Here is an 8,890-nt window from a genome sequence, read left to right as displayed (position 1 = left end):
TCCAATAGAGCATCTTTGGGATGTGGTGGAACGGGAGATTCGCATCATGGATGTGCAGCCGACAAATCTGCGGCAACTATGTGATGCCATCATGTCAATATTGACCAAACTCCCTGAGGAATGCTTCCAGCACCTTGTTGACTCTATGCCACGAAGAATTGAGGCAGTTCTGAAGGCAAAAGGGGGTCCAACCCGTTACTAGCATGGGGTACCTAATAAAGTGGCCGGTGAGTGTATATAGTATAAAGCGGACCAGGTGCGTTGTGTCTTCCTGTCTCCTGTGTGCTACAGGACGGTATATATAAAGCACGTAACAATGTCTCCAAAGCAAGTAGTGTTGTGCACTTGTATATCAAACTAAATTCTCTGATAATGGATAAACTGTAGATATGCATGGAGTCCATTCAAGGCAGAGAAATGCGGGACACCAAATCAGCAATGTAACGTTAACATTAGCGTTTATTGTTAGCATAGCAAGGTAGCGATTTTTAAAAACGTTTCAATTAAGAACATGGTTGAAAATATACTGTGTAGACCACACAACAAGAGTGTTTTTTTTTTCATCAATTATTTAAGCCAAAAAAACTTACATATACTTATGGGTCTCTCAGGTGGAAATGGTTGCCATTGTTGCCGGCTGTGCAGTGTATTCTGGGTACCCCTTACTTTCAAGTAAGCTCACGGCTTGGCTTAAAAATAAGGGGCATCTACCCTTTGCCCTTAGCCATACCCCTTGATCGAAATGAGTATTGGACAGCCCTTACTCTCACGTGAACATGCAAAACTAAGGGGAAGATAGAGAAATGAGATTCAGCCTTAGGCCTAGTCCTTTGTAACACACAAACATTCTCCTATTTGTCATAGTAATTGCATGTGTTTTGCTTATCACTGCAGCCTCTACTGGTCAGTGACAACATCTAAACAGCAGGGCTGTTTTATTTTTGCAGCTAAATGCTAGTTTACACCCCCTTTGCCACCTTTGTCACTGACACAGTTTTAACGAGTTGGAGAAGAAACTTTCTTCCTGCACACAACTCTTCAAAATAATAAATCTCAGGATTTCTGCTCACGTTAATTGACATTTGACAACACCATTTGCATAACGATTCAAAACAGCCTGAAGGGAGATACTTAAGAGGAGAGAAACATTATGGATTTGCTAATTAGTCATCGTCAATTCTTCTGTGTTGCTGCAGTCGTTAGTCTTGGTGAACTAACTTGATCAGACAACCATAGCTTTATGACAGTTGTCATCACTATTCAATCATGATTATTGCTGCTACTCCTGAGCTTCAAAACTACCACATTGTAATGTGCCTGAAAAAACTTCCTAGGGAAGTTTTAAATCAGAATGTATAGCCTAATCAAATGATGTCTCGTCGGGTTTATTTATATTACTACTCATAAAAAAGAATGACTCAAAGACTCTAAGACAACAAGCCACATCTAACACATTAGTTTTTTTTATCACAGTAAGATTTTCTTTGCCATTGTTAAGGCCAGTAAGGGTTTCAGTAAAGAACCGAGGAAAGGTTTTGTAGCAAACACACAGATGGGAGACTAGAATGCTAAGACCTACAGTTCTATTTCGTATAGGCTTCGCCCTCTAAGGGCTACGCAATTGGGTTTATCCCTTTGCGCATGCGCAGTCGTGAAGATTTTCATTCCCGCCCTTGCGTCCAGCACGAACGGCGTAGCCCACCGCCATCCTCCCCCGGATCAAGGCGCCCACGGTGGCGCTGTCCAGGGTCATGGCTTGGCAGACTGGCCTAGCAAAACACCTGGTTCCACATGCCTCAGCTGCCCGCAGCAGTTAGACACTAGTTAGGCGTCTGTACGGCCCTTTAACTCCAGACAGGCTTTTCGGCCCGGTCACTCTCCGCAGCGACAAGGTTGAAGGACCATAAGAGTGGCCCCGACTGGTCCAATCTGCCTCCCGAGCCACCCAGCAAGCAGCAACAACGGTGGCGACGACGGGACGCGGGGACCGTCTGTCCCTGTTTGGCTGAGAGTTGGAAACACAACGGCATGTTAGAGGGCCACTCCCTACCATGTTAACAGCCGTTTTTTACCCTCAACCAAACAGCCCTTGTTTGCTCTGAACAACGCGCTGATATGACATGTCGTCATATGTCATGTCGTTCCCCACACAAGCACACAGGTATTCGCTGCCGCACACGGAGCGCCACGGCCTCCTCGTTATGCCGGCAGCGGGAAGTGCGCCCACCCATTGTGGATGACGCCGCTCAATCAACACATTAACCCAGTGGCCGCTCCCGCCCCACATGGCGGTGACCGGCCACTGCGCTTTTCAAAAAGCCCTACCACGGGCTGGGCGAGACGTGTGATTGTGCCGCACAGCGACGGGGTGAACTCTGCGCTCCCCGCTAGCCATGCCGGTGAACAACACTGAGACAGAGTGCAGCGCAGCATGTATTGGCTTGACACACATCCTCCTTTCACACATTTCTCCTTTCGCGGGTGTGTTGGAGGCGTATGTATCATCTCTAGCACTGTCAGACGCAATGACGTCAGAGCTAGACGGGCTGCTGACAAACGGAGCCATTTCCCGCGTCCCTCCAGTGGAGGAGAAGGAGGGCTTTTTTACTCTCGCTACTTTCTCCCCCCAAAGGAGTTGGGGGGACTGCGTCCCATCCTTGACCTGTCACAGTTCAATCGATACATTATGGAGCGCCCTTTTTCCACATGCTCACCATCAGGCACGTGTTGGAATGTGTGTGCCACCACGAATGGTTTACGTCAGTGGATCTGAAAGAGACTTACTTTCACGTCCAAATCATTTCCCGGGCACAGGAAACCCCCGCGGTTCTCCTTCCATGGGGCCCGTTTTCCAGTTCCAGTTTTCCAGTTGGGGACGTGGTTGATTGTACGCTGTTATGGTTTGGGGTTTTTGTTGGGGTATTTTTCCTGTTTGGCCTTCCCTGTGTTTTTGTCCCGGTTTTCCCATTAGTCTGGTGTTGTAGATTCTGTCTTGTGTTTCCATGCTTGTGTATGTTCTGTTTCCTGTTTTATTTTTTAGTCAGCTTCCTGTCTGGTCTTGTCTTGTCTAGCTTTGCTTTGTTTGTCTGATTGTCCAGCCCCACCCTAATGTGTTTCACCTGATGTCTCACCTGTTCCTCATTACCTCATTACCTCTTGTATTTTACCCCGGTGTTTCCTCTGCTTCTTGTTAGATCATTCCAGTTTGTGCGTCCCTCCGTTGTGTCCTGTCAGCCTGTTGCTGTGAGCGTTCCAGTCCAGTTATCCCTTGTGATCCCTTGTTCCATGGATTTGGCCTTCCCAGTTCTCCCTGTGACCTTTTGGCAGACTGTTTTTTGCCCATGTGGTTTGCTCTTTTGTTTCCAATAAATGAGCCTGTGTTTGCCCGCCAACCTGCATCTTGGTCCTCCTTCTCCTGCCACCCCATCACAGTACGCTACTCACTACCCCCTCACACGTCTTCCAAGTGCATGGACACGGCGCTCCAGCCGCTACAGAAGAGGGGCATCAGAGTCCTTTTTATTTGGACGACCTGCTCATTCTAGCCTCCTCTCTGGAGCAAGCGGCGCTGCAGACTATTCAGGTTCTGCAGCTGCAAATGCTGGTTTTTGCCATAATTTGGCCAAATAGCACTATGGTCCCCGCACAATCGATAGGTTATCCGGGCGTGGACATAAACTCGTTCAACAGCTTTCATACACATCTCACTCTGATTTAATGAGTTGTCATGGTAATAGGTCATTTGGGAAATTGGTTTAATTGTAAAGCAACATTTGTAGTCTGAGGGCCACTGTTACCCTTCTTTAAAAGCAGAAATGTAATAAAGTCAATGGTTGCACTGTAGGATTTAATGCTGTCAGCTACTATTGTTCCAGTATTCTGTTCATAATCGGTGCAACTAAAGTTCACAGGGCTTTATTCAAACAAAGTGAGGAACCCTTGTATCTGTGTGTAGCTTTTAGCTACAGGCACCTTGTTAGAGATAAGGGTTGCAATGAAATCATTTAACTTGAAATTTCTGTTCCACCATCATAACTGTATTTATTTGTCCTCCACCGGCAGTGTAGATGCCTGTACTACGATTCCAGATCAAAGTGCCATGTTTCAGTTTCCCGGCTTCCCCTAACCTAACAAGCGCAGTCTTGCAAAAGCTGTGTCCCAACGGTGGTTAACAACTAGTTCAATCAACCCAGGGTTTCCCAATCCAGCGGAGCGTGTTCACATAAAAGAGGCAGTGCTTGGACAGCACGACCAATCAGAAACATCTACCAGAGCCGCGTATTTTACATAAGATGACCAAACTAGAATTCTACACAAACATGAAGAACACAGACACAGTTTAACAAGCAAACACAATACAGTTGTGCTTTCTAAAATCGGAAGAAAAGCGGTCAGAAAAAAACGACGCTGTAAATACATAAATCACAACGCTTAGCAATATCAGTTCCCCATCAGTCAGGACCAAGATCTGATGATAATTACACTTTCCATGAACTGCCGTTGCTTTAGCCTTTTATTTCAGTTGCTACCCTGGCAGTGGTTAGTCATCATGAGAGCAAATAAATATATTAAAACATAATTCAAATGCGTGCTTTGGCAACACACGGCTCCAGAATGTGACATATAGCCTATGCAAAATCACATAGGCTAAATTCACTATGCCAACATTTAAATGTTTTTATATTTTTTAATTTAAGGACGAAATGGCGTCTGGTGGGTATCACCAGACTCCATTTCAATTATAAGTACTCTTTTGCATCGTAAAACACATATAGCCTATAAATAATTCCCTCCACTAAAAATCGATATCTTTTCATAACAATACCCATTGGGTAATGTTAACGGGGTTGTTTGTCTCTGAATGTTTTACCATTTATAAGATTACCTCTCTCTCTCCACGCACCGAGCTCCAGCGGATCTTCTAGGAACGGTAACGCTGAGTAATGATTGGTCAGTAGGCGGTGCTTTTACACCGGTTGATCTCTATAATCTCCAACATAACCTGCAGTCTTGAAGCTCTGTGCTTGGAAAGCCACCATTTCACGTATGTTTTGACTGTGTGTTCAACGCTCAGCATCTTAACTCCAACAATATAAAAGCTGTGAAAAGATTCCAACTTCATTGTTAAAGCCACCATAATAAGAGGAAGGACTTTTCACCTGGTTAACTTAAGCTTTATAAAATAACACAGATTTACCAAAGCATGTCAAATATAAATACATTCCATTAATCTTACTTCCTGGAAAATGTATTTTTAATTGTTCCTGTTCTTCTTGGTGTAGCATCAAAATGTCAAGTAAATGCCAAGTAATACCAGAGCAGATCTTTGAGCAGCTGTTGCATCCTTAAATATGACTTATTTAGCCGTTTCTAATCCTTTAACCCAAAATCAAACAACAATAATGAGATAATAAATAGCTGGCATGATTGCAAACACTTTATTCCCAGGTCTGCCGTTCTAGTAGAGAGGTTAAAATTATGTAATAAGTAAGTAGGTTATAACAGAGTAGGCTACTTATTAATTAACTTAAATAATTAAGCAAACTACAAATAAATGTACATCTAATTACTAGTTATTTTTCATGGTCAATGGAGGGCAATCTAACACTGTAGCCATGGTACCACAGAAGAAGAACAGGTTAGAAATGCACACATCTGACTAGTGTTGCCAAGCTGCATACACATCAGAACAAATGACAACAATAAAGAGGAACAAGAATACAATAAACACAACAAGACAATCAACAAAATCAAAAAAGATCGTACAAGCTTCAAATAAATTCTCTCTCTCACAGACACACACACACACACACACACACACACACACACACACACACACGCACACTGTACTTAAACAAATACCTAAGAGAAAATAGTTTTTAGTTTGCTTTTGAATTCAGACATAGCTGTAATGGAGGTCATCAGGCAGTTCACTCCAGAAAGCAGCTACACAGAAACTGAAGCCCAATTACATAAAAATAGTTATAAAATAATTATTAATGTCTTACTCACTGTAACTTTATTCATGTATTTGTATATTATTCTATTTTAGCCTGAATTATTTTCATCATGACCGTTTTTCGCTTTTTTTATGTTTTATGTAAATCACTTTGAGTTACCTTGTTGCTGAAAGGTGCTGTAGAAATAAAGTTGCCTTGCCGTAAAACTTCAGCCTGTTAGTCAGTCCCCAGGGCATAGAAACAACCGTTGTGCCTGCTCGTCTCAGAGGAAGAGTAACAGCACCATGACTGCTCTTTTCTCTCTATTAATCTCATATCACAGTGAAAGGTGTCTGCATGAAGTTTTGAAATACTGTAACCACACTTGGAACCACTTCACCGGCATCGCTTTGACTCTCTGTGACTTCAACATCGACTTCAACTGCAGAGCCGACGTAATTCGGTGCTTGCACTTACTCTCAGGTACTGAAGTTTGGCACTGTTTGATTTTATGTCAACCGATACTCAGTAGTACTGACGTGATTCGGTCGGTACCGGTAAACATACACGGTTTGGTACCTGACCCTAACATAGATACCCCTAATATATATGCAGTCACAAACTGTCCAAAATTCTAAATGCAACACTTGTTTCTGCCCCCATTTTTTCTGAGCTGATCTAAGACTTTTTCTATTTGCAAAAAAGGCTTTATTTTTCTCAAATAGTGTTCACAAATCGGTCTAAATCTGTGTTAATAAGCACTTCTCCTTTGCAGAGATTATCCATCCACCTCACAGGTGTAGCATGTCAACATGCTGACACAGCATGGTTATTACACAGGTGTGCCATAGCTTGGCAACAGCACTCAAATGTGCAGTTATACTGTATTGGGGCGAGTCCAAAAAGCAGTCAGTATCTGGTGGAACCACCATTTGCCTCACAGAGTTCAACACATCTCCTTCACATAGAGTTGATCAGGTTGTTGATTGTGGCTTATGTCATTGGCATATGACTGGATTATCTTTGATATTACCAAGCAGGAGAAAATACAAATTGAAGAGCAGTGGCCCAAGAACTAACCGCTGTGGAACCCCAGAGAAGATTTTTCTTTCTGTAGATTTAAAACTACCTATTAAAAATACTCCCGCCCTTCAAGCATGATGAAAGCTAGTTAAGAAAAGGGCTGGCTAAGCCAACGGAGACGTGGAGCCTTTTAATTAAAATATCAAGGTCAATCGTATCAAAAGCAGCAGTGGGATCAAGCAGTACAAAAATTTAAATTTTCTTTGCGTCAGTGTTTATTTTGAGGTCAATAGTTACTTTTTATGAGAGCTGGTTCTGTGCTATGATTAGTTCTGAAATCTTTAACAGAGGTGAGAACAGCACAAACAAAAGAATCAGGGAAAATGTCAGTTTGCACGGAACTATTCATATTTTTTCTCTGGTATATATAAAACAATAATAGGTCGCTATGGACAGAGTACACACAGCAATACACTGGTAACAACAAGCTACATTTATATACGTATCCATGTTTTAATCTTGCATGGTTTTAATTGCATCTTTTAAGTATGGCTTTTCCCTGTCAACTTCAATAATAATCACCAAATTACCAGCACCTGAACTCATGTAATGGACATTGTTTTTAACCAATAAGAGATGGAGATGTGCAAGACAACCAAGCATGATGAGCAAATGAGGACGAGTGGCCTCAGAGGCGATTCCGGCGGAAAAACCATGCTCTGCCGGTGTTGTGCCGACAACTGTCCCACTTCAAGGAGCCAGTGACACAGCTTTGTTTTAGTCTCCAGATAGTGTCGGAGCACTGGTAGCAACCATGACGGGACCTTGTCACGTGAGACATTTTACTTTCTCTTCTACTTTTGTTATCAGGGACCATTTGATATCATGATTTAAGAAAGTTTAAATAATATTTAATTCATCAATGTTAATGTAATTAATGTTAATCACAATTAATGTTTTAATAATAATAATATTGTGTACTTTATTAATCCTGCAAGGGGAAATTACAATGTTTTCACTCTGTACTTATTACACACATTACTGAACTACACACACATGCTCAGTACCTATACATGCACTAATGGAGAGATGTCAGAGGCTGCCCTTAGAAAGTTGCCCCTGAGCAGTTGGGGGTTTGGTACCTTGCTCAAGAGCACCTTGGCAGTGCCCACGAGGTGAACCCAACCTCTCCAGCTACAATTGCACCACCATACTTTGATCCGTATGGCGAATTGAACCTGAAACCCTCCAGTTTCAAACCCAACTTCCTACGGACTGAGCTACTGCAACAACCCATTGAAATCATGAGTCTCTCTCTTTGGTTGCTACAGTGTTGCTCCCAACCCTGTCAGGAATAGCAGGCTTGGACCCAAAATGCAAAGAGTGTAGCGATGACAAGGCAGAGTTAAAAGATTTATTTAAATCGAAAGGCTTACAAACAGAAGGCGTCCAGAGGAGTAACACAGGGAGTGACATGGGGGCTGATAAACAGGTGGAACAGGGCAGACAATCACAGAGGCGGGAAAACACACCAGACAGGAAGTCAAATAAGACATGACACAGTAGACACAGACACTACAAAGTAAAACAGAAAACTGGAGCATGAAAACATACACAAAGATGGAACACAGAGTATTCAGGAACACATGAGACAGTTAACAACAAGAAAACATGGAATTAATTAACACATGAAACAGGAAAAACTACAACTGAAACTACAACCATGACAAGCCCAAGCAAGTAATAGCCCCTGTCACTCCCGATGTGAGCCGAGTGTAGATGTGAGGTGCGCATGCTCAGATTTAAACGGTTTACGGCGTAACGCGTCATAACCGATGACAGTGACAGTTAACTAAACAGTGATAAAACCGAACTCCTTCTCGTAGCCACCAAATCCACCCTATCCAAAATCAATAGCTTCTCTCTTC

The 8,890-nt window shown here is 42.8% G+C and overlaps 2 long non-coding RNA genes across 2 annotated transcripts in view; one reads left to right on the top strand and one right to left on the bottom strand.

The window, feature by feature from the left end:
* Positions 1-3,911, bottom strand: part of LOC117938575 — a 5,053-nt gene extending 1,142 nt beyond the window's left edge. Inside the window, exons 1-2 of the long non-coding RNA XR_004655438.1 lie at positions 3,900-3,911; positions 3,132-3,137 (exon numbers count right to left, since the gene is read on the bottom strand). This is a non-coding gene — a long non-coding RNA (uncharacterized LOC117938575). The remainder of the gene's footprint in view (positions 1-3,131; positions 3,138-3,899) is intronic.
* Positions 1-8,890, top strand: part of LOC117938568 — a 23,158-nt gene that overhangs the window by 1,128 nt on the left and 13,140 nt on the right. The window contains exon 2 of the long non-coding RNA XR_004655431.1: positions 5,901-5,908. This is a non-coding gene — a long non-coding RNA (uncharacterized LOC117938568). The remainder of the gene's footprint in view (positions 1-5,900; positions 5,909-8,890) is intronic.

This window comes from Etheostoma cragini, chromosome 23, assembly GCF_013103735.1.
Source record: "Etheostoma cragini isolate CJK2018 chromosome 23, CSU_Ecrag_1.0, whole genome shotgun sequence".
Classification (NCBI taxonomy): domain Eukaryota; kingdom Metazoa; phylum Chordata; class Actinopteri; order Perciformes; family Percidae; genus Etheostoma; species Etheostoma cragini.
Note: the sequence above shows the minus strand (reverse complement) of the source record. Positions and strands in the feature narration are given on the sequence as shown.